Source organism: Euprymna scolopes, chromosome 2, assembly GCF_053919585.1.
Source record: "Euprymna scolopes isolate OS-2025 chromosome 2, ASM5391958v1, whole genome shotgun sequence".
NCBI classification, from domain to species: domain Eukaryota; kingdom Metazoa; phylum Mollusca; class Cephalopoda; order Sepiida; family Sepiolidae; genus Euprymna; species Euprymna scolopes.
Window position 1 is genome coordinate 13,961,486 of NC_136483.1, and position 26,266 is coordinate 13,987,751.

General features: G+C 32.4%; 1 protein-coding gene across 6 annotated transcripts in view; it reads left to right on the forward strand.

Annotated features, from left to right (window-relative positions):
* LOC145288790 (lysM and putative peptidoglycan-binding domain-containing protein 2-like) overlaps positions 1–26,266 on the forward strand; it is a 155,278-nt gene that overhangs the window by 101,205 nt on the left and 27,807 nt on the right. For 2 of the 6 annotated variants that reach the window (XR_013869300.1, XR_013869301.1), the window contains exon 3: positions 11,930–12,008. The exons of the other annotated variants lie outside the window; for them this stretch is intronic. The gene's annotated coding sequence lies outside the window, so the exon portion shown is untranslated. The remainder of the gene's footprint in view (positions 1–11,929; positions 12,009–26,266) is intronic. 6 annotated transcript variants of the gene reach the window in all.

A 26,266-nucleotide genomic window follows, 5' to 3' on the forward strand; every position in this document is an offset into this window, starting at 1 on the left:
AATCCGTTGCCAAGGCCGCTGGAAAAATGGTGGGATCCTTCTATTGATTCAGTAGATATCTCACTGCTGATGCAATTCTCTATCTATATAAAAGCCAAATATGTCAAGGGATGGAGTACTGTTGCCACATCTGGGCAGGAGCTGCTAGTAAGGACTTATCCTGCCTTGATAGAGTTCAAAATAGACTTCGTAACCTCATTGGGGATGTCCTTTTCTCTTCCGTACAACCTCTTTCTCATAGAAGAGTTTGTCTCTGCTTTATTGTTATTTTCATGGCAAGTGCTTGGCTGAGCTTCAATCTGTGGTCCCCACTCGCCAGACTTTCACAAGAAATACCCGTCTAGCAGAAAACACTATCACTAATTTCCCCCACTCTTTATCTGTGCCTAAAACCTAAACGTAGATTCCATGAGCAAAGCTTCTTAGAACTGCACGCTTATAGAATTGTCTTCCGTTTTCCTGCTTTCCAGCTGACTACAATATGGTTAAACAAATTTTTGATTATCCGTTCCATATAAGTTAACAAATTTACCGAATTTCCATTACTAATGATTACTATATTGTCCAATGTCTACTGTACACTCTTTAACCCTTATTATCGAGTGGCCTCTTGGCCTTGATAAGTGGTGATGCCTATGTAAAAAAAAATGTTACATAGCCCACTACACAATTCAGGTCATTACCTTTCCAATGAACCTTCATTTATTAAATTCTGATCATTAGTTGTTGAGATTTCAGGCTTATAAAATTGCCAAAAAGGTTGTGTGTGTGTGTGTGTGTGTGTGTGTGTGTATATATATATATATATATATATATATATATATATATATATATATACACACACACATATAGTCGACTCCCCAAACAACTCTCTTATGGCGAGCCCACCGAGGGAAGATGTCTGGTTCAAAAGCCTAAAATGAGATCCAAAAATTGTTTGAGGTCCACCTTAAAAAAATCTGAGATAGATGAAAGAACCTGGGAGAGTCTTGCTGTGGAGAGTGGAGAAGGATCTTGCGGGAAGGTGTGGGCAAGTTTGAGGCAGATCGAACCCAATATGAGCGTCTGAAACGTGATATCTGGAAAGGGAGGATGAAAGGAGCAATGGATGGGCAGGGGTGCCAAATTGGTCTGAAGTATGAGGTGTGCAGAAGATTATGTCTGAGCAGAGCTGGGCTGATAAGCCACCAGACTACTCCTCATTGCAGTGAGCCACAAAGCAGTCTTGTGTTGCCAAATATAACCTTTGTCAACTGTGGGTGGGCGTACAAAACAGCAGGTGGTTTGAAACAGCATTTGATTATACATAGAAGTGACCATCAAGAACGTGCTTCTAGTGGCACAAATGTCTGTACAATGTGTGCCAAAGAATGCCAGAGTTTGGCAGGGGTTAAAAGCCACCTTCATGCAGCCCATCACTGATTCGTTTCGTGTTTCTGTATATCTTTTTTTTTTTTTTTTTTTTTCTATATCAAGTAATGGCAATGTTCGAAAACGAATTTGCTGGCATCATCATATGTATATATAATGGACTCTCCCGTTGTGTTCGACACATGAGGGCCAAAAATTTGCTCTGTTTCACTCTGCCTTCAATGCTTGTGCAGCATGTGTGACATGAGGCCAGCTCTGCTCCCACAAAACAAGACGCACGACTCACAGGATACAGGCTGGGAAGGTGCTGCTCTTACTCTTGCTCTATGAAGATTTGTTTGATTCGATAGCCGTGTGTTAATGCCGCAAAACATTTTTCCCTCCACAATTTTCTATCCGCAGCATCTTCTTCAAAGGTTTTTGGGTTCAGGCCTGCGTGCTTAAGATTGTTTTTCAGCTTATCCCTGTACCTCAGAAATGGACGACCCACATTTCGATTACCCTCTTTCAGTTGACTGTATGCTAGTTGCTTAGGAAGACGGTTTTCATCCATGCGAGCAAGGTGACCAACCCACCGAAGCTGAGACTTCATCAGGAAGGCCTCAATACTTAAAATGTCGCACCTAGCAAACAATCCCGAGTTAGGGGCCTTGTCTTTCCATGTTAATCCACATATACTGCAAAGGCAATGCTTGTGGAATGTATCCAGTTGCTCAATCTGCCTACGGTATGGGGTCCAGGCTTCCGATCCATACAGAAGTATCAAAACAATCACTGCACAATAAACTGAGATTTTAGTCTTTAGAGTCAAACCTCTTTCATTCCATACTCTTGACCGCAGTTTGCCGAAGGCATCAGTCGCCTTTGAAATTCTGCTCAATATCTCTTCAAGTGATGCCGACGAATTCACCTTACTTCCAAGATATGCAAAGGATTTAACATACTTTAGAGGCTGTCTATTCACTAAGATTTTCTGAGGCAGTTTCACATATTCTGGTCTCGGAATATTCACACCACCTTGCTGCAATGGGGTGGGCTTTGGTTGATAGATAACTTCTGTCTTTTTAATACTAATCGTCAAACCAAATGCTTTTGTGGCATTGGAAAACTTATCAACTAATTCTTGTGCTTCTTCTAATGAAGTGGCCACGAGTGCAGCATAGTCTGCAAAAAGAAAATCACAAACCATTTTGCTTCTTGTTAGTGTTTTAGCTTTGAATCTTTGATGATTAAAAAGAACCCCCAGTAGTTCTAAACTCAAAATGGACACCTTGCGTGTGATCTTTAAAAGCATGCTCGAGCATGATTGAAAAGAAGATGGCAAAGAGCACAGGTGCCATAACACAACCCTGTTTCGTACCGGCTTTTACCTTGAATGACTCGGAGAACTTTCCGTCTGCTCTTACACGTGCCTCCATATTCTCGTGAAAGGATATTATTACATTTAACATTTTTTCAGGGATTCCAACTTTATTCAAAACCTTCCAAAGTGCGACTCTGTTGACAGTCAAACGCCTTGGTTAGGTCGATAAAAACGACAAACAGATCCTGATTTTTCTCAAGAATGTGAAACTTTGGGCGTAACATTTGTTATATAATATTGAACAATAATTAAAAATTAATTTAAAAACAGGAACATAGAAAAATAATTAAATTAAAAAAATGGAAAAATTTATACAAACGTTCAGAATAGGAATATACGGATGCATGTCTGGGGGAAAAAAATGATCACACCCCTTCCTCCCTTTTAATTACATGACGTCATTTTCACAGTCTTTCGACTCCGTATATTCCGTGTTTAGAAAAACTTTAGTTTGTTGCGTTTTGCGAACGGCAGAATCACTCCGTTTTGGGCTAATTTACGTTTTGTACAAACAAGGATTATTTTTTTTAATTAATTCAATATCTTAGGACTTTAATAATCATCATTGAAATAGAGCCAGAAAACTAATATTTATCTTTTAAAGGTTTTTACAATGAATTTATTCAACTTAGCTGAATTGAATAGCTTGCCGTGAAAACATTTTTCATAACATTTTTTTCACGTGTACAAATATTTTTTTCCTTTTGGAAATTAAGTTTAGTCTTTAATCTTTCAAATACAATCAAAAAGTAGTCAGAAACCTACAAAAAAATTATGAATTGGTTTTTAAAACTAGGTCCCCCATCATTGTCCGCCCATTTTTGCTCATACCTAACATTTACCTATAAGTATGGCAAACCACTTATAATTCAATCGCTGTAAGATTTTTTTTTCAAAAATAAACAATTATAAACAAAGCAACAACTCATAGAAATCTATCTATATTCTATAAATAAGTGTTACACTCATGCATTAATTCATCAGTTAATATAACATACTGAACCAACAGGTCACAGGTAGTCTAGTATATATATATATATATATATATATATATATATATATATATATATATATATATATATGTGTGTGTGTGTGTGTGCGTGTATAGATATGTGTGTGTGCGTGTATATATATGTGTGTGTGTGCGTGTATATATATGTGTGTGTGCGTTAGTGTTGGGACGATTCCTAATTTTTATACGATTCCGATTCCAGGAAAATATTGATTAACGATTCCGATACCAAGTACGATTCCGATTCCTAGGGAATTTATTGTTTTGAAATATACCAGGTAGTTTTATACTTATGGTCGGTAGTTCCCAAATATGTTCCCTAACTTTGGAAGAGATATTTTATGTCTACACCGTCGTGTTTTGGTTTAAATAAAATTATTATATAGTAAACTAAACGGAAAAATTAGCAAAATTTATTTTAGAGAAAATTTATTTTACTTAATTGGAATACAGAAAAAAAAACCTCAAAGAAAATAGAATTTATCCTTCAGAGAAAAAACAAATAATATAGAATTTATATAACAGAACAAAAACAAGAAAATTAGAGAATAAATACACACGATTCATTATTTTGGTCCTCATAATTAACAGATTTAATGAATTAAATAAAAAAATATAGCGGAAGAGAAAGAAAATATATACTAATTAAATATAAAAAAGATAAATATTTGATTTAATAATTTATAAATGAACGTGCGTAATGAAAAAAAAAAGACAATATACCACGTGACATGGCGCCGTAGATACAAAATAACCTTTCCAAAGTTAACGACCATATATGAGAAATACCATTAATCGAAAGTTTTTGTGTTTTATACCAAAAGGTAGGTATAGCGAAAAGTTACAATTAAAGGAATTTCAAAAACGATTTTTTGTTTAGCTATTGATAGTTGTATTTGTGACGGCAGTTCTTCAGACCTCCATAATTCACAAGGAGTAGTTAACACCTATTATTTTTTCTTACTTTTTCATTGCTTTTACACGTTGTTTCTAACGTGAAGAATAAGTTTAGCCAAACTAATTTTGAAATAGGGTATATCAAAGGAACACATATAAAAATGATACCACTATAAAAAAACAAATGAAATACTAGATAAAATTGAGCAAACATAATTACCAAAATTACAGAAAAAGATTAAAAAAAAACAAACAAAAAATGGTGAAGTTTGTTGAGTGAAATGAATTATTGAAAGAAAATTAATTGAACTAATAGAAATGTTAAATAAAAAAATGTCACATTTCAATATTTTTTTAATAATTAAATTCTCAGGGTTGTCGAAATTAAAAATTAAGTGATTTTTTTTATTAGACTTCTTTCGAAGCTTGTTACCTTGAAAAATACATTTAAAACCCTGTTTTTTTTAAATAACTTGAAAAATAAATGCAATTAAAAAAATTTAATTGATAATTGAAACTTTAAAAACATATTAAACATTGAAAAATTACTTATCTCACAAATTAACGTCCAATAAAGTAGATCCAGTCTTCATACAGTAATTTGGTAATAATAAATATATCTTTCCCAAACTTAAAAATTAAAAAAGACACTGCGATTTCGACCCTCACTAATAAAACTGCTCTGAGTGACTAGTTGGTAATTTTTGTTCCTTTTCTTTTTTATTTTGCTCCTCCAATTTATTTGGATGCTTCATAGTTAAATGTTTTAACATGTTGGTTGTGGTCATGTTAGATGGTTTTATTCCTCGCGATATTTTAATTTGACAGACTTTGCAAATGGCTTTCAACTCATCATCTTCAAAAAGACTTTTTTTGGACTTTGGGCCATATTAGAAAATTCAGTTTATCTGTAAACAAATAATTTACTATTAAATTTTGTTTTAAAGCTAGTCACTTATTTGGATAATTAATTGAAAATAATCCGCTAAAAAAGACAAAGAAAAAAATATAAAGGGATGGGGCGGTAAATTGTACCAACCGGTAGTTAACAAAAAAAAACTTATAGAATTTAATTTTTGAAACCAATGTATAAAAGTTTACATAATGAAATGCAAATATGCATTTTCGGGTTTGTATTACTGTACACATAGATTCGAAAAAGTTGTCAAAAAACAAATATATAACAAACAAATATTATCAAAGGCAAGATAAGTTACTTTTCTACCAAACTGGGTAATTTATTTTGTTTTTATTCAATCTAACATGTTTATTCAGCTCGAAAAACATGCAGTGTTTACCGATGTATTGGAAAATTTAAAATGGCGCCCGACACTCTCTTTAACATGGTAAGTTCGGGAAAACGTGTTATAAATAATAAACTAGACAAAATACTATTAAAAAACACCGAATATATGTCAAAATATATCACGGTAACATATATTGAGCGAGTTTCTAACAGTATTTTGTATAGTTTATTATTTATAACATCTTTTCCTGAACTTACCGTGTTAAAGAGAGTGTCGGGCGCCATTTTGAATTTTCCAATACATCGGTAAACATTGTATGCTTTTCGAGCTGAATAAACATGTTACATTGAATAAAAACCCAAAAAATATATCCAGTTAGGTAGAAAAATAACTTATCTTTCCTTTGATAACATTTATTTGTTATATATTTGTTTTTTGACAACTTTTTCGAATCTATGTGTACAGTAATACAAATCTGCATTTTCTTTTGAATTTTTTTTTTTTTGGTTGACTGTGTTCAATTCACACATGGTTGATGCGGTTCAATATTGCTAAACTATAAGTCCTTAGTAAAATTCTATTTATAAATATTTTTAAAATGAAATTATTTAATTAATCGTAAATATTATTTAGACATAAAAATTAATTGATTACAAAACCTTTTAAAAATATATATATTAATTTCTTTTTCGTTCGGCAAAAAACTGCGCAAAACACTTTTAATTTTCAATTTAAAATTCTAGAAAAAAGATTATATTATTCTGCTTTTAATATAATCAAATTCAGGGTTTTATCTTTCTGGAGAAAAAAAAAATAATGGATTTTATTTCAATGAAATTAAAAAAAAAAAAAAAACTTGACTGAATTGAATTAATTACCCTTAAATTAACGAAGGGGTTATTTAATAACTTTAGGTTTGGAAGAGATAGGTATGGGGTCGATTTTTTTGAAACTTCAAAAGAAACCGACTACTGTCAAAACTTTGCGAAATAATACAACGTGATCAAAGATATTTCTTTCAAAAGCCTTCTTTTAAAAAAAGAAAAAAAAAGTATATTGTTCTATTAAACCTTTTACTGTTTAAATAATTTGACTTTGCTCGTTTTATTTTAAGAAAATATAAGTTGAAAAAGCATTTTCATTCACTATTAGAAGATTTGTCAGTAAAAAAAAAAACAATCGCCAAAAAGATAAGCGTTTTTTTTATTTTTACTCGCAATGTAGAACCCTGCATACTTCTTTTCAAGTTAACTCTTTTGTAGTTTTGATTACAATAGATCTGAATCAATGGACCTTGTAAGGGAGGGGCACTAAGCATTGCCCTGTTAATAATGAATTTCTTTGGTTTCTTTTTATTTCTCTCTTGCGGTTAGAAATATCAGGAAATTTTTTCTTTTTTTCAACATCAGACTAAAGAATCGTAATGAAGGAATCGGAAAATTAAGGTATTTTTTAACGATGCGATTCCGATTCCTCCCAAAATACACGATTCTTACGATTAACGATTCCGATTCCGATTAATCGTCCCACCACTAGTGTGCGTGTATATATATGTGTGTGTGTGTGTGTGCGTGTATATATATATATATGTGTGTGTGCATGTATATATATATATGTGTGTGTGCATGTATATATATATGTGTGTGTGTGCATGTATATATATATATGTGTGTGCATGTATATATATATGTGTGTGTGCGTGTATATGTGTGTGTGTGTGCGTGTATATATGTGTGTGCGTGTATATGTGTGTGTGTGTGCGTGTATATATGTGTGTGCGTGTATATGTGTGTGTGTGTGTGTGCATGTATATATGTGCGTGTATATATGTGTGTGCGTGTATATATATATGTGTGTGTGTGCGTATATATGTGTGTATGTATATATATATATGTGTGTGTATATATATATATACGTGTGAGGGCATATATATATACACGTGTGTGTGTATATATGTATATGTGTGTGTGTATATATATATGTGTGTGTATATATGTGTGTATATGTGTGTATATATATATATATATGTGTGTGAGTATATATATGTGTGTGTATATATATGTGTGTGTGTATATATATATATATATATATATATATATAAAAGGAAATATATTCATATTTAGTAAAAAAAACGGGGGAAAAGTTCTCAATATTTTAGTAGAGCTGAATGTTTTTATTATTTCAACCTCGAGTTTTTAACTTTAATTCCTAATTACATATTATCTATTTCCCGAGGTTGAAATAATAAAAACACATATATAGATATATACTTGTAGCTAAATTGAATATTGAAATGCTCATATCTTTGGTTCTATGGGACGAAACTAAATTAAAATTTCCAGGCTTTTTGAAGATTGATACTATTCTATGATTAAAATTTTATGATAATTGGTAAAAAAAAGAATCTATATTTCAAACCAAAATAATATGTCCAAATTTGCCTACATTTGTATAGTGTCATGGCAAGCCAGCTTTAGTTTTGTTGCTTGAGGATGAATTTTGCTTTGTTTTTTTTTTTTTTTTTTTTTTTGTTTTTTTTTTTTTGCTTGATTGTCTCCTCTGTGGCCTTGCCAGGCCACTAATATACATACATATATATATATATATATATAATGTCAAAAATCATATTGATTAAATTATAGAGTATACTAGCACAAGAACTGTTAAGATATTAGCAAAATGCATATGTATGTATTTCTACATCAAATCTGTTTCTGCCTCATTTATTTTTTACATGTTAATTTTACTTTATTTCTCAAAAATCAGAATGAACAAATTTATATAACACAAAGTTGTTGAATTATACAATTTAAATCAAAATAGCGTCTCATCTGATATTTGATTTTTGCCTAACTATTTGTATTTTTTTCTTTCAAGCATGTTTTTTTTTTTTTTTTTTTTTTTTTTTTTTTTTTTTTTTTTTCAATATCAAAATGTCTTTGACTCGGTTTGTTGGAAAACAAAAAATTATTTGTTCCGTTACATTAAAAAGTTTTGTGTAAATAGAAAAAAAAATTTTTTATCCTTAAGTTTTGTAAATATATATTTTTTCCTTCAAGATTATTAAAAAATTTTGTAACCGGTGTCACTTGAAATGTGCGCCAAACTTTGTCTTCTGCTACAGGGTATCTATTTTTTACTTGGTCCAATTTTTTTTAAATTCCTCTATGATAGAACTTCATTATGTTTGCCAACGCACAAACATTTTGTTTTCATTGTCTTTACTTTTTATCAGTTTGCCATTATTCATCCTTTCTATTAGATGTCCTTTTTATTATCATATTTTACATGTATAACTTTAGAGTTCCGAAAGTGTTATATGGATTTTTATTTGACTCTGCGTATCTCGATCTTCCCATGATGGCAAAGTTAAACTGAGACCTCATACATGAAGAAGAAAGTGTTAAAACTGTAAAATGCTTATGCACAACTGAAATAAGTGAATAATATTGAGAAAAACAATGCCACTAGTCAAGAACTAGAAACAGTTGGTCAAACAAAATGCAATATCAGTCTTTACTAGTTTTACACTTTACAAAAATATGGAGGCAAGTGATTTAACAGTTCTTGATGCTAATTTCCGATTCACCATCTTTAACTTTTTAGATATGATATACTGATATATATGTAGATGTGAACTTTTTTAATAATGAACTACATAAGTGTATGTTTAGGACCAATTAAGAATGAATTAAAGACAGTGAGCAACACTGGTGCAGTCATCAGTAGCCTGATGAGGACTAGCTAATTTATAGATTTAACTGAAACATGTTTGGAAATGGGTAATGAAAAACTTTTTGTATCAAGTTTTATGTCAAATATATATGAAAAGATTTTACTGTTGTATTTTTGAGTTACTGTATTAATCTTTTACATATATTTGTAAAAATAAAAAGCAATATAGTTTTTCTTCCTTAAGCTTAAAGTCTGTTATGAGCAATGCTTTTCCTAGGTTTTATATCAGAATAGATGGTGTGAACCTTCTTGCAAGACTGATAATTATTTATACATCTGTGTGGAATATTTAGACCTCTAGATTTTGTCTTCTTTGTAAATGTGTGACAACTGTGGAGTCTGAACATACAGCAGATCCTGCAAGAGAGGTTTGTTAAGATCTTCAAACTGACTGCATAAGCGATGACTCAGCGATTAAATAAGATGTAGAGCGAATAGGTTGTTAGCATAAGTTGTTAAAAAAATGAGTGGTTACTCTGGACAATATTTTCCTCACTCTCGTTAACTTGTATTCAGACTATGAAACTCCTTGGTGGTGCATAAGATCCCTTCCTTCCTAACACCTCAGCAAGTATAAGTAGCATGTTTGCTTACAGCACCTTCTATTTTGAAATGGGAAATGGCCACCCATCTATATACTCACCAGGCTCAACATTACTTAACTTTGTTAACTGACAAGAATTATCAGTGTGTAATCTGCTTTAACTTTTAACAAATCCGGTAAATTAATGTCAAATTTAATATTCTATTGCTTGCATTTCATTTGTGCTTGAACATGTAATGCAATTTAATAGAAATTTTTTGTTTTTATCTGATTTATTTTCTTTGTTGGTCATTGCTACTTTGCTTGCCTCTCTCTGCTTTCCCCTCTCTCTCTCTGTCTCACTCTATCTGCTCGTCTGTGTGCCTCACTCTGTCTCGTTCTGTCTGCTCTGTCTCATTCTGTTTGCTTGTCTGTCTGTCTCATTCTGTTTGCTTGTCTGTCTGTCTCATTCTGTTTGCTTGTCTGTCTGTCTCATTCTGTTTGCTTGTCTGTCTGTCTCATTCTGTTTGCTTGTCTGTCTGTCTCATTCTGTTTGCTTGTCTGTCTGTCTCATTCTGTCTGCTTGTCTGTCTGTCTCATTCTGTCTGCTTGTCTGTCTGTCTCATTCTGTCTGCTTGTCTGTCTGTCTCATTCTGTCTGCTTGTCTGTCTGTCTCATTCTGTCTGCTTGTCTGTCTGTCTCATTCTGTCTGCTTGTCTGTCTGTCTCATTCTGTCTGCTTGTCTGTCTGTCTCATTCTGTCTGCTTGTCTGTCTGTCTCATTCTGTTTGCTTGTCTGTCTGTCTCATTCTGTTTGCTTGTCTGTCTGTCTCATTCTGTTTGCTTGTCTGTCTCATTCTGTTTGCTTGTCTGTCTCATTCTGTTTGCTTGTCTGTCTGTCTCATTCTGTTTGCTTGTCTGTCTGTCTCATTCTGTTTGCTTGTCTGTCTGTCTCATTCTGTTTGCTTGTCTGTCTGTCTCATTCTGTTTGCTTGTCTGTCTGTCTCATTCTGTTTGCTTGTCTGTCTGTCTCATTCTGTTTGCTTGTCTGTCTGTCTCATTCTGTTTGCTTGTCTGTCTGTCTCATTCTGTTTGCTTGTCTGTCTGTCTCATTCTGTTTGCTTGTCTGTCTGTCTCATTCTGTTTGCTTGTCTGTCTGTCTCATTCTGTCTGCTTGTCTGTCTGTCTCATTCTGTCTGCTTGTCTGTCTGTCTCATTCTGTCTGCTTGTCTGTCTGTCTCATTCTGTCTGCTTGTCTGTCTGTCTCATTCTGTCTGCTTGTCTGTCTGTCTCATTCTGTCTGCTTGTCTGTCTGTCTCATTCTGTCTGCTTGTCTGTCTGTCTCATTCTGTCTGCTTGTCTGTCTGTCTCATTCTGTCTGCTTGTCTGTCTGTCTCATTCTGTCTGCTATCTGTCTGTCTCATTCTGTCTGCTATCTGTCTGTCTCATTCTGTCTGCTATCTGTCTGTCTCATTCTGTCTGCTTGTCTGTCTGTCTCATTCTGTCTGCTTGTCTGTCTGTCTCATTCTGTCTGCTTGTCTGTCTGTCTCATTCTGTCTGCTTGTCTGTCTGTCCGTCTCTATGCTGGTCTGTTTCTCTCTTTCCATCTTCATTTAATCAGCATCTCTAAAATAATGAAGAAATTTTTTTTTCATTTTGTGTGCATGTGAAAGGGAAAATATCTTTCATTTTTATTTATTTTAGTTGTATCCGTGCATGGTATATATATATATATTTTTTTTTTTTAGTTCTCTATCCCATTTATTTAACTCTGTTTATCAGCTAGGTGTTGCTGTTGAGGGGTAGACTTTATGGCTTTGATGGCAGATGGAAGCATTGGTTTCAATGTAGTAACATTTTGGTAAGTTATGCAACAAAATGACAAATGACCGCTTCCAGCTCCCTTTCTACCAACCTGCATGGCTTTTGTCAAATATTGATGGGATTCTAATTCTTGCTTTACTTGTCTGCTTAAATTCTTTGTTTTTATTTTCATTTTGGGAATGGATTTCTTAAACATGTATAATAAATATAGATAATTAGAAAGGTTTCATTTTAGTAAACTATCTTCCATGTTTTCCTTGGCTTTCTTCTAGCAATTTTAACTGTTCTGCATTTACTAATCCAAGAACTCTCATCCATTCTTTTAATGTGACCATTTTCTTTTCTGCACAGACTGTCTAGGTTTTATCTTCCTCTGAGGTTATCAAATCTAGTTTGTCTTTAAAACTCTCATTACACATTTACATTGTATCTTTCTTCTATCATTTCTTTCCATGCAACACATGTCCTCAACCCTCACTGGCAAGGTTTCACTTACATGCATCACATTGCATATACATACCTGGTGGGTTCTTCCCATGGTCAACAGTGGTAAAACTCTACTGGTTAGCAATGATAAAAGTTCCAATGGTATCACTATGGTAACAGAATTTCTGAACAGCCTCCGTAGACTTGCTATCCAAATGTACCTTCTTCACATTTGAGTCTTCATCAGTTTCCATGTTCTTACATTTGTCCATTGCACGTGTGTACCCAATGCTTAACAGTACTATAAAAAATTGAGTTACATCTGAATCTTTCCACAAATTGGGCAGAGGAATTTCTCTCTTTCTAGGGGTTTTCCAACACAACAATCATGGATTGTCACTTTGATCTTGGTAACATTCACTCCAAGACCCTTATTTTCCAGAACATTTCTCTGTCTTAACAAGTAGACCTTTCATTGTTTCACAGGTAAATACTAAATCGTTAGCATACAGCACCACTTTTGAGCAACTTGTACAAAACTTCCTGGACAATGCTTCTAAAACACAAATGAAAAGTGACGGATACACTACACAACCTTCAACAAGCATTTGGTTATCCTAATTTATGTAAAGTCTATCGGACAACGTCTCTTCATACTCTGCCAAAAATTTTCTCTAAAACCACAAAAGCAAAAAACAAAACATTTTGTTATCAAGATATTTCTCTTGCAGTTGTCTCAAGATAAGCATAACACTAATGATACTTTGCTCAGGTATGAAACCAAACTATATTTTATCTGAGTTTCTGCTCAATTATCTTCGCAATCAATTTCAGGGCCACATCCATCAACTTTGTCTCTGTGATTACTATTTAGAGCTTTCCGTTTACCCTGGTAGTGGTTCACAATTTTACTATCATTTCAGTCCTTCAGGATGACCTTTTTTATGATCTAATGTGTCAAGTCCGTGATCATCTTAATGCCTGTTTCATCTGCAACCATCAACATTTCGGCAACAATACCCATTATTCTTCTTCATCTTACAGCTTTCTGTACCATTTCTTTCTCAATTCTTATAGCTAATCCAAATACTGCTTCTGCAACTTCTTGTTTTCATTAAAATTCAGTATCCAATAATCTCTCATAAATAGCATTTCCAAACATCTCACTTTTCCTATTCTTTCCCAATGTCATTTTAAATGCACTTCATTCCAACAATATCCATATTTGTCTTTGCCATCTGTTTTGCTATTTTGAATGAATACTTTATTCTTCTAATCATCCTTTGTAGTATATCTAGAAACTAAGCTCACTCTTCTGTGACAAAGAGCAGACAGAAGATTGCTCTTCTGTCTGCTCTTTTGTCATCAAATACATATTCTTACACATTAAGCCTTTTCTCAACTCGCTCCATTTCTGCGTACACTACCCAGCTTCCTCATTCAACCATAATGCAATTCTATGTCTTGAGGGCTCTTTTATTCATGATGAAATCAGATCTGTTACCTCAAACAAATGTATCCTTCAACTTCATCCTTTCAATGAACATTTTTATAGGTACATAATGTAAAAAAATTCAATAAACATTTTTTTAGTGAAAATAATCTAAAAAAATTCAACAAACATTTTTGTATAAACATAATTTACAAAAATTCCACAAATATTTTAATGAACATAGTTTAAAAATTTAAGATAATCTAAAAAATGCCAGCATTTTAAGATAATCTAAAAAATGCCAGCATTTTAAGATAATCTAAAAAATGCCAGCATTTTAAGATAATCTAAAAAATGCCAGCATTTTAAGATAATCTAAAAAATGCCAGCATTTTAAGATAATCTAAAAAATGCCAGCATTTTAAGATAATCTAAAAAATGCCAGCATTTTAAGATAATCTAAAAAATTCAAGCATTTTAAGATAATCTAAAAAATGCCAGCATTTTAAGATAATCTAAAAAATTCCAGCATTTTAAGATAATCTAAAAAATGCCAGCATTTTAAGATAATCTAAAAAATTCCAGCATGTTGTTAATGAGTATAACTAAAAAATTATATATTTTTAATGAATATAATTTCAAATATTCAACAAATATTGTTTTTTACTCAGTAGGAGTCAATTTTTGCAGTCTCCATATAAGAGGTAGTGAAATTGAACATGACAGCAAAATTATATATTCAATGAAATCGTTAACATGTTTGCAGAAGTTTGGTAAATAAAACAAATTTAGTAAAAATATTAAAAGTGAAACCTGACCAATGGGGGTCAGGACATGGGTTGCATGTAAAGAAATTATATGAGGATTATACAATCGATGTGTAATGTAAATCTATAAAACAGGTTTAGATTTAATGACTTTTGAGGAAAATTAAATCTGGACAGTATAAAAAGATGTGTGCAGAAAAGGAGACTTTGTTGGTATAGTCACATTGAAAGAGTAGATGAGTTTCTTGGTTAGATGTCGAACAGTTGAAATAAGTTCAGTTGATAGGAAATGAAGGAAACCATAGGAGGAAGTGATAATAGATTTGAGAAAATAAAGTATTATGATCTGATCAAAAATGGGTCAGTTTAGAAGTCAGTTTTTTAAAAGCCGTCCAATATATGTGTGTTAAGTCTAATATGATGATGTTGGAAGATGATATAAATGACTTTCAATCTTTTTAAATCAAAAAATTATTGAGCATAACTTAGTCATTGAAGAACTGTGTAAATAGTATTGCTAAGTTGTTGATTAACTTGAAGCTTTTTATTTTACTTCCACCGTGAGAAATGTGACACTAGGATTTGAAAGTGGGATTGAAAATTCTGCGCCTCAGAGGAGGAGCTCTTTGAGCTTGCAAAAGCCTCATCAGCATTCTCCAGCAGTCATCTCAGGTGATTATCAATAAACTAACCTTTTCTCAAAGAAAGAATGTAAGGCCTAAGAGGTTTGACCTCTTAAAATGCACAGAACAATCATTACACCATAATCAACAGAGACCAGATCATTACAGGAATGGTCTAATCTTTGTTGATTTTGAGGAAGAGGGGAAAAATAAACTTGAATGTAAAATCTTTTGTTGAAAATTACACAAGTAATAAATCGTTTAAAATCTTTAGTTATGCTTAGTTACATTTCCATTAAAAAACAATATTGGAAGTTATTTATCTTTTCAATAATTCTTATTATACAAACTGAAGAAATTTTGTTATTCTCTGAATCTTTTATGAAAATTCCACTTGAGTCTGACATTATTTTTTTTAATATAGTTGAAATAAAAGATCTTAGACAAATTTATTACAATGAACTCGCTTTTATTAGCTATCATAAAATGTTAATTCCTCAATATATATATATATATGGAGAGGTAAAGAACTAGTTGTTTCAACCCAGCATTGCCCTGGAGTATTTAAAATACATACATTTTTGTTCGTTTTTATTTTTTTAAAGTTTTTCTATTTTACCAAAACATTATTTTAAGATTTGAATCTTGTCTTTTTAATTCTTAAATATACAAAGTAGAATATACTAATGGGCCTTATGTTAAAAGCATTTTTGTGCGCACCTCGGTGGAAGTTGTTGTCTGAGACCTTGTTGAAGAGTTTCTTGGTGTTCTTAAAGCAGTTTTCTTTGGCCTTAGCAGTGAGGTCCTTTCAACTTTTGTATGAGAAGTAGCAGAATAAGACCATCCATAAGACATGTTACAAAATATCCACTCATCACCTCCTTATGTCTCCATTTTGTTGATATCTATTCTAAAAATGTACAAATTGAAATATAAATATTACTAGCAGGCCATCTATTGTTGCTCGGTCATAAAATATGCTTACATATATATTTTAATTTATTATTATAGAGCCAATTCTCTATTGATTATTATCTTGTACCCAATATATAACAGTGATTTCACATTTAAAAAAAAAAGATGACTTCGGTACCATCAGCTGGAATCAAAACCAAAACATTTAGCTATCCAGCATTATTCGCTACCATCTGAGCCAAGTTTTCATGCATCAAACTTTACAAATTAAGCAATTTAAACATATAAATAATATTTGTGTATGCGTAGAGGACCACTTTAAGTTGACTTACACCTACCAATTATTCACTTTGGACACATTAGCCACTATTTTTACCAGCTAAAAACTAAATCAAATTTGTTCCAGAAATCTGAATGCCCTATATATATCATGTTTCAAGTCTGTAGATAAAAATTGACAGTAGTTTAGTAGAGGCCACACACACACAAGTTCACTTTTATAACATATACAGATTAGAAACTCCATTCAGCATAATGGTTGCCATTTAGCATAAAGCATTGTTTTTCATTAATAGAATTGATCTCTATTCATAGCCGGTAAACAAATATAAAAACAAAATTTCCTTTGTTTTCATAATTTGGAAATAACATATGAGTAAGATGTTGTCCAAGTGATTGACTTCAAATATTCACCATGTCTAGCCATACTGACGATCAACAAAAACAGCTGTCTGTGGATAACTATTTTAGTTATTTTTTTTATTATTGATTTATTTTTTTTTAATGAATAAGAAGGAAGATATTTCCATGGTTAAAATATTTATCGCTGTATTGAAACTATGGAAAATCACTTAGTTATGGATGTTATTTAAGTAAATATTATAAAATTGGATTTAGTAAAATTGAACATCAGTGATGAAAAAAAAAATGATAGCTTATAATAATGTCTGCCTGTGATAAAAATACATTCACAGGATCACTTGGGCAGTTGCATTTAAAATGTAGGGAAAACTTTATCTGGCTTCAAATATGCTATTTCTTATAAATGCTTCAGGTTCAGTATTTGAATTCTTGGAGAAGATGAGTTATTTAAATTAGTTTACTTTCGACTGTTGTCCTCATCAATGTTTATATTTTGACTTTATGTGCATTCTGGTCATCTTTAAGTCTATTTTTTATTTACAGCTTTTTTTCTCTATTTAAATAGGATTGCTTTTGCCTCTTATCTACGTATATTTTTTGATAAACTTGATTATTTTTTAAACACTTCTGAATAATGTAACATTAGCAATCGTTTAAAGCATGCCAAGAATATTCTTATAAGCAGTTGCATTGAAAGAAAAATGATATTTTAAATCGATAATTTCCACACAAAACTGTTTTGTGTTGATTTCAGAAGTTTGGGGAGTTAGTATTACTCACAGATTATATCTGTCTAGATTTCTCATCATCAGGACGGGCTCTTTGCCTGGACCAATGTGACTCTTCCTCTCCAGAGTTTCCTGTTTTCCATCAGCTGCCTCAGATCTTCACGTTCACAGTTGGTGGGTGGTGCTATTTACTGGATGTACGTGAATCTAGGTGGTCCTTTGCTTGCGCATCCGTGTCGGGGAGTCCATAGCAATACATCACTCACCAATTCATGCTTGCTCCTCAGACAGTGGCCGGCAAATCGTAGGCATCTAGGTCTCTGCTATGGGTTAAATAGAATCTATTCTGGATATAACCTCAAACTGCATCTTGTGATCTATGCATGCATGTGAATCCAAAATAAGTTGTTAATGATATTAATAACTTGAAATTCTAGTTCTACCGAAACGATTTATTCTGCATTAAATAGCCCCAAAAAAGGGTTGATAGTCCATGAAACAAAACACCTAATTGACCACATTTAAGTATAATAAGGGAAGGAGGGGGTATTATCCGGAGAAGGCCGGAGGATAACACATTGCCAGAAACAAATAAAAACATATCAGTGTTGATGCGAACAATGGATGAACAAAAAAACAAAAAAGCATGGAAATGATCTCAATATTAGTTTTTTTATTAAGTTACAAAATATGTAACAAATAGATTAACTAGTGTAGTACTTACCAACAAAACAAACGCCCACGTGTTTGTGCCTTGTATAGGCATGCGCGACAACAAAACTTGGATTTTTATAAGCGGAAGTCTCGAGGTTGTCAGGAATCTACAGGCGCATGCGCAAGAGAAGGGATTGAGATAGTGGTATAAAAGGCAGGTCGAGTGAGAAGGTTGTTGTTGTCATTGGACGTTACAGTGACGCGTGCGTTATCAGGTGATTAAGAGGCTGTTTTTTTTTGTGTGTCTCAAGTCGCGCACCTCGGTGAAGGTGAAGGTCATAACAAGCAGGAGTTAGTCTTTTATATTTTTTGTTGAAATCTTTATCCAATTTTATTAAAATATACACAATTTACAGCATTAAAAAAGACAACTCTGTTTATTCTATGCGCATTAACACATATGGTTTTGTTTATGTTGTAAATGACAGTTTGACACAAATCATTTCTATTATTCCCATTAACAACAATAGCGTCATATATTGTTACCAAAATATTTTAGCATTTATCAGCTTAAGGCCTTTTTTCTGTTTATCTTAATCACAGAATACATGCTAAAATATTTACGTAGTTTTAGGATAGTTATGTTTGAAAAAACGTTTTTATTCTAATTAGCTGTAAGTGATCTCTTTTCTCTCTGTTGTTTGACCCCCCCCCCCTCCATCCCCACTCGCTTCTATTTTATACTAACCTGGATGCCCGGCGTTGCCCGGAAAAGAAAATGGAGTTGTGTGTTAGAGTGTTGGTTGGCAGAAAAAAAAAAAAAAAAGTGGTAGTAGGCAGGCAGGCTTGAACGGTGAAGAATGTGAAAAAAAAAAACGTGCCGCATTAGCTGTTGCGCCCATTGCCAAACAGAAAGTGACGTAGGTTTAAATTAAGGCTAGACAATCAAAAAGAGGTGATGACTTTTGAAAATATCGGCAAAAAAAAGTGACCCCCCCCCCTCCCTGTAGAAAAGTGCCTAGTTGAGAGTGAAGGAATTAATGTTTTTGGCCAATTTTTGCGTTCACAGGAGCTCAAAAGGGGTCACAAATGCCCTAAAATTGCAAAAAAAATGACACTTTTTACCCCATAACTTTTGCCTATTCGATTAGATTTTTCTGAAACTTGGCGAAAATGTGAAGGAAACGTTGGCTCTTCATACTTCTCGCATTCATCATTTCTTCACTATTTTTTGTGGCGTCATCTCACATGCAACACAAGAGGGGGCCATGCACGCATGGCTCGTTATAGATGTTGTCACTCTCATTTACTTCACTACATTTGTTTCAAAAGTAATAATATAAATTATAAATCTGAAATAGTACCAAAAAGAAATGTTACAAGCAGTAATACTATTTAACTCATAGCTCAAGAGACATAGTAAGTAAGAGACTAATTTTGGATTTTGTCTTATATTTTCACTGTTTTTTTTTGTTTGTTTTTGTTTTTTTTGTTTTGTTTTTTTCAAACTAACTTCTTTTGATTCAAAGAACACAAGCTCAATGAGTGACATTAGTAATATATATATTTAGTGTTTGGATTTTAAAGATGACCATGTTTTTGAATTATTTATTTTTGATGAACATAATCTATTTAAAATCGACTAACACTGAGGGACAAACAAGAGGTTTCACAAAAATCCCAATCAGTTTTTTTTTACTCATAGTTATAACTTCACTAGCGAGGGGTACCCGGCGTTGCCCGGGTGTTTGTAGGTGTGTGTGTGAAAAAAAGCCAAAGAAAAACAGGTGCCCGTGAAAAAAAAACGAAGCCTTGACAACGCGCAGTTGGAAAATAGTAAAGTGTCAAAAAAAAAAAAAAACAGGTGCGCATTTTTGATTGACGTGACGGCGATAGGTATTCAGCAGATAGCATTTTGTGCAGGACAGTTTTTAATGAGGTCAATAAATCGGTTTGTTTGTTTTTAAAAACCCGCTCCCTGTTTATTAGGGGGAGCATCTCGTCTCTAAATGAAAGCTACCGTCTGATATGACGAAGTCGACATTGACCAAACGTTACTTAGCTCTCTAGAGACCACTGGCTTTCGGCCAGTGATTAGAGTCGAGTTTCGTTTTTTGTTTATACCGAAAACCGAATGTAACGCGTGCCGATGTGGGAAATGTCGAATAATTAACGTTTGAAAGTCAATAAAATTAAATAGACAGGCAAGCTCCATGGTTAAGTGTGAGATATTACAATTTATAGATGATATAAAAAGTTTTAAGTTGTGAAGCGAGCGAGCGCTTCTCTGAAAGAAGCCTTTTGTAGACATCGAGGAAAAGCGTACGTACATTTTCGCTTTTATATATATATAGAAGATAGATGTAAAAATTTCATGAAAACCTAATGAAATAATTTTGAGAAAATCAGGAGACACATGAAGAAACGATAAAAATGTAGGCTATTAACAATTAACCTTGTATCCAATTGTTGTAGCACAAAAGTGGAAGGAAGAAAAGTTTTGTTTTTTTATTATGTTTAATGTTTTTTGGTTTGAAGTTCCTAAGGCTTGAATGTGATTTCTATGATTGTTAACACCCTCTCACCACCCACCTCTTCGTTAACATACAAAATATTGATCTTCTTTCAGCTCAAAAAAAAAAGTGCATTATCCTCCAATAATTGTTCCCATTTTGGGGAGTATCCTCTCAGTTTATATCATGTATGCCATACTTATTCTTTATGAGGTTATGAAAAATAAATCATTTTAAATAGAAATTCTATTGGCTCCTTCTTGAGAGGAAGGTAAAAACATCCTGTTACTAATAAAAAAGAAAGCTTTTTTTTTTTTCTTTTTTTTTCTTTTTTTTTAACTCCATTAAATTCTTTCAAAACAAGAAATCCGTTATCAAAAATATTGCACGTTTGTATCCGTGTTGAAAAGGAAGTAGCTAAGGTTAGATTAACATTGAAATGTAATTGCAAATAATTGGATGAATAAAATCATAGAAAGTAGATATTTCTAAATTGTATATCACACATCTAAGCCAAATATTTCCTTGTTCAAAAATATTTTATTGCTATCTTTATAAAGCTAGATATGTTTATATGTTCCTACTAGCAAAATCTACCCACCCTCCAGATATCAATTAATTGGGAAGGCGTACAATTAAAGATATTTTACTTAAAGATTTCCATAATTTTATCAACTAACTTTTTTTTTTAATTTGCTACCCCTTTAAAACACATGAGATTCCACATTTTAAAAAAATTTTTTTAAGAAATTACAAGTGAACATTATGAAATACTTGGCAGAAAGAAGAAAAAAAAAAGCAATTATTTTTAAATTTAGAATGAGGGATCAGTAAAATGATCTTCCATTTCTGGGCCATTCTAAAGTAGTAGGACAGTTAAGTAATTTTTTTAAACACTACGCCTAAATCTGACTAAGATGGTTATAAAACATTTACACATGTTAATATTAATAATGTATTAATAGATTCCATTAACCCTACACAATGCACAGCATCTACATATTTGAAAAAACAAAACAAATAACTCCAGCTGCCTCAACTACCACTGTGAATGCCCACAAAAATATAAACTAGCCCTTATAAAAAATCTTATTCAGCATGTGTATGCTATATCCTTATCCAGAACAATATTTGCTAAAGAACTAGCAGGTGTTTAATGAGGTCAAATCCTTTTACTGCAGGATAGTTCTTTTGAATTTGTTTACCCAACTTTGTCTGGTTTTGTTTCCCCAACGTGCTGAGGAAAACCAGCTCCCCCGTTTATTAGGGAAGTGTCCAAATGAAAGCAATTGTCTGATATGACGGTGAAAACCAACATTGATCAAACGTCCATTACTTTTTTATACTGAAAAGCGAAACAAACAAGCGGCGATCGAAAAAAAAATCTAGAAAATAGCGCATAAAAGTCTGGCAAACAAGGAATGACCCGACCGAGCGCCCCCTTGAAAAAAGCCGTTTGCAGACATAAAGTACACACATACACACACACACATTTTCGCTTTTATATATGTAGACTAGTGAGGGTACCTGGCGTTGCCTGGATGTGGAGAGGTGTATGTGTGTGGAGGGGGGGTGTAAAATAACAGTAGGAAGTCTGGGTGGAGAGAGGTGTTAAAAAAGTGGTAGTAAAAGGGGGGAGGGGATCAAAACAACAGCTAGGGTGGAAAGAGGTGTTTAAAAAAAGTGATAGTAGGTAAGCAGTAATAAAAAATCTAACGTCTTACCGATGCTCCATGATGTGACCGGAAGTCGAAAGCATTCAAATTAAGCATAGTCAATCGAAAAGAAAAGATGACTTGCAGAAATGGCGTCAGAACATCCGACCCCTACCTGCAGAAAACTGTCTAGTTGAGAGTGAAGGAATTAGTGTTTTGAGCCAATTTTTCGATATTTGTCTTCTGAAGGCTTCTGAGCTTCAAAATGATACTGATCCATCTGTCGAAAAATTTTTGTGAGACCTACAAACACACACCCACACAGATGGACTAGTGGGGGTGCCTGGGTGTTTGCAGGTGTGTGAAGAAAAAGGCAGGCTTGAACTCGTGACGCAAAGGCAGAAAAGAAAGTGTAAGAAAAGCTCACATGTTACAGCTATGCTATGACATGAGAGGAAGTGAAAAGCATTCAAATTCAACGATGTCAATCAAAAGTTGACTTGAAGAGAATAAGTTAAGAATCATGCAGGCACAGAAATGAACATTGACTGAAGGCCAGTTAAGCTTTCCGCTTTCTGCCATTTTATTTATTTGCCTCCTCATGATGTTGGGGAAAAAAGGGGGAGCTCTGGCAGTGTCCAAATGAACAGCAATTGTCTGATATGAAGGGTTTCCTCCACATTGATCAAAGCTGATTGCCTTTCTGGATGTCCTGGCTTCAATTAGTTTCGCTTTGTTTATCTTTTTCATGTAAATAAACATGTGAAACGATGGAATAGAGGGAATTTTTTAATAGTCGATCAAAATAAATGTAGAGACGACATCCATTTGAAAATCGGAGATATTATAATCTAGGAAGTATATAAAAAGTTCTAAATAATTATTATAATCTAGGAAGTATAAGGAAACTTCTAGATAATTATTATAATCTAGGGAGTATAAGGATATTATATTATAATCTAGGGAGTATAAGGATATTATATTATAATCTAGGGGGTATAAGGATATTATATTATAATCTAGGGAGTATAAGGATATTATATTATAATCTAGGGAGTATAAGGATATTATATTATAATCTAGGGAGTATAAGGATATTATATTATAATCTAGGAAGTATAAGGATATTATATTATAATCTAGGAAGTATAAGGATATTATATTATAATCTAGGAAGTATAAGGAAACTTCTAGATAATTATTATAATCTAGGGAGTATAAGGATATTATATTATAATCTAGGGAGTATAAGGATATTATATTATAATCTAGGGAGTATAAGGATATTATATTATAATCTAGGGAGTATAAGGATATTATATTATAATCTAGGGAGTATAAGGATATTATATTATAATCTAGGAAGTATAAGGATATTATATTATAATCTAGGAGGTATAAGGAAACTTCTAGATAATTATTATAATCTAGGGAGTATAAGGATATTATATTATAATCTAGGGAGTATAAGGATATTATATTAAAATCTAGGGAGTATAAGGATATTATATTATAATCTAGGGAGTATAAGGATATTATATTATAATCTAGGGAGTATAAGGATATTATATTATAATCTAGGGAGTATAAGGATATTATATTATAATCTAGGGAGTATAAGGATATTATATTATAATCTAGGGAGTATAAGGATATTATATTATAATCTAGGGAGTATAAGGATATTATATTATAATCTAGGGAGTATAAGGATATTATATTATAATCTAAGGAGTATTAGGATATTATATTATAATCTAGGGAGTATAAGGATATTATATTATAATCTAGGAAGTATAAGGAAACTTGTAAATAATTATTATAATCTAGGAAGTATAAGGATATTATATTATAATCTAGGGAGTATAAGGATATTATATTATAATCTAGGAAGTATAAGGAAACTTGTAAATAATTATTATAATCTAGGAAGTATAAGGAAACTTGTAAATAATTATTATAATCTAGGAAGTATAAGGAAACTTGTAAATAATTATTATAATCTAGGGAGTATAAGGAAACTTGTAAATAATTATTATAATCTAGGAAGTATAAGGAAACTTCTAAATAATTATTATAATCTAGGGAGTATAAGGATAGTATATTATAATCTAGGGAGTATAAGGATATTATATTATAATCTAGGAAGTATAAGGAAACTTGTAAATAATTATTATAATCTAGGAAGTATAAGGAAACTTCTAAATAAATGTAACCTCGTTGAGAACCCCAGCGAAAAAAGCTTTTCTTTGACATACAAAAACGTGTGCGGCTGTTTTGCCTTTAATATTTATAGATTAGTTAACATAAAACAAAGCTTTAATCAATAACAATTTCCCCAATATAATTGTTGATCAACAAATCAAACTGTATATAAACTCCATACATAAAAATTCACAACAAAAACAACTTTTCACCTTTATTACAAAAATGAAATTCACCTTAATCATAAACTTGACATAAAAGCAATACACTGATATAGTAAACCTATTGAACATCAGAAAATGAAACTTACAATCTACTATACAAAATTTAAAACATCTAACTTAATAAAAATACCACATTAAGTCAACTGTAAGCCAAACCAACATGTTCACATGCCCATTTGAGGAATGCCAATAACCACCTCATAAAAAGACCCCCCAAAAAACTCCTGATGATGATCGCAGTGATCAAAAGTGCTCAAGATGAGGTGGCTGAAAAAGAAACCTCAAAGTTATCAATTACCAGCTGAAAAATGAAAACTTATTTGCCATGATGAGAAAGCAGTTTTTTTTTTGTTTTTTTTTGTTTTTAAAAAGGGGTCACCTGTTATCAAGACCCAAAAACCGCTTGATGATAAGGGTTGATAACTGTATGGTGGTCATTGAGACAATCGAGTAATAATTGTTAGTAGTGGAAATTTGGTATGATTTGGTTACTTAAGAGGACAGCTCAACAAGAACTTGTTTACATTGGACTTGAAGACAATCATATTGTAGCCAGCTGGAAAGCAGCTAGTACAACAGTTCTATAGGTGGGCAGTTCTAGGAAGAAGTTTTATTCATAGAATCCACATTTAGGTTTAAGCACAGATAGAGGGGAAATTATTGATAGTGATTTCAGATAGACAAGTGTTTTTTTGTGAAAGTTTGGCAGGAGGGGGCATAGATTGGCAAGACGAGCATTTGCAAGAAAATTCTGTGGTTTGGAATTAAACTTAGTCTCTATGATCAAATATTCGTATCATGTAATAATCAACCATGCTGATAAGCTGCATTGACAGTGAAACATGTGTCCGTGAATTAAAAAAAATAAACAAACATATAACTATACAAATACCCATTCTAGGATGGACAAGATGAATTTCCTAAACAGAACAGTTGTCCACTACTTTTGTTCTTTATAAAGATTAAAATCAAAATATGATACGACTAAACATTATATCTAGAATCCTTATTCCAATTTTGATCAAAGTCCATTGCACAATTTTGATTCCAAAAAAAATCTCTAAAATTTAAGGCTTAAGAAGAAATTGAAATTCAGGAAATGTTGGTGTGAAATGATTATCGATCAAATTCAATGCAAATCTGATATATTTTAATTTTCAAATGGAAGGTTGTGCTCATATCATTTCCCTAAAACCCTCTAAACTTCCTGTGTATAAAACTAAATATAACCTACATTCGGACCCCTTATGCCAAACAACTACGTTTCTAAATTCATAATGATTAGTTAATTAGTTTAAGAGTGGATCTTGTACATATTAGCATATAAATACTTCTTTATAAAGACATATGTCGTGGGAGGTTCCAACATGAAATGAATTTCAGGATGAGACGTTGAATGCTTTCTCGCAATCAAAAATCAGATTCTCAGTCCAAAATGCAATGTTTGATGTGCTTTTTCAAAGGTTAATTTCAACTCTGGGTCTTGATAATATTGACTGCACTTGTATCAG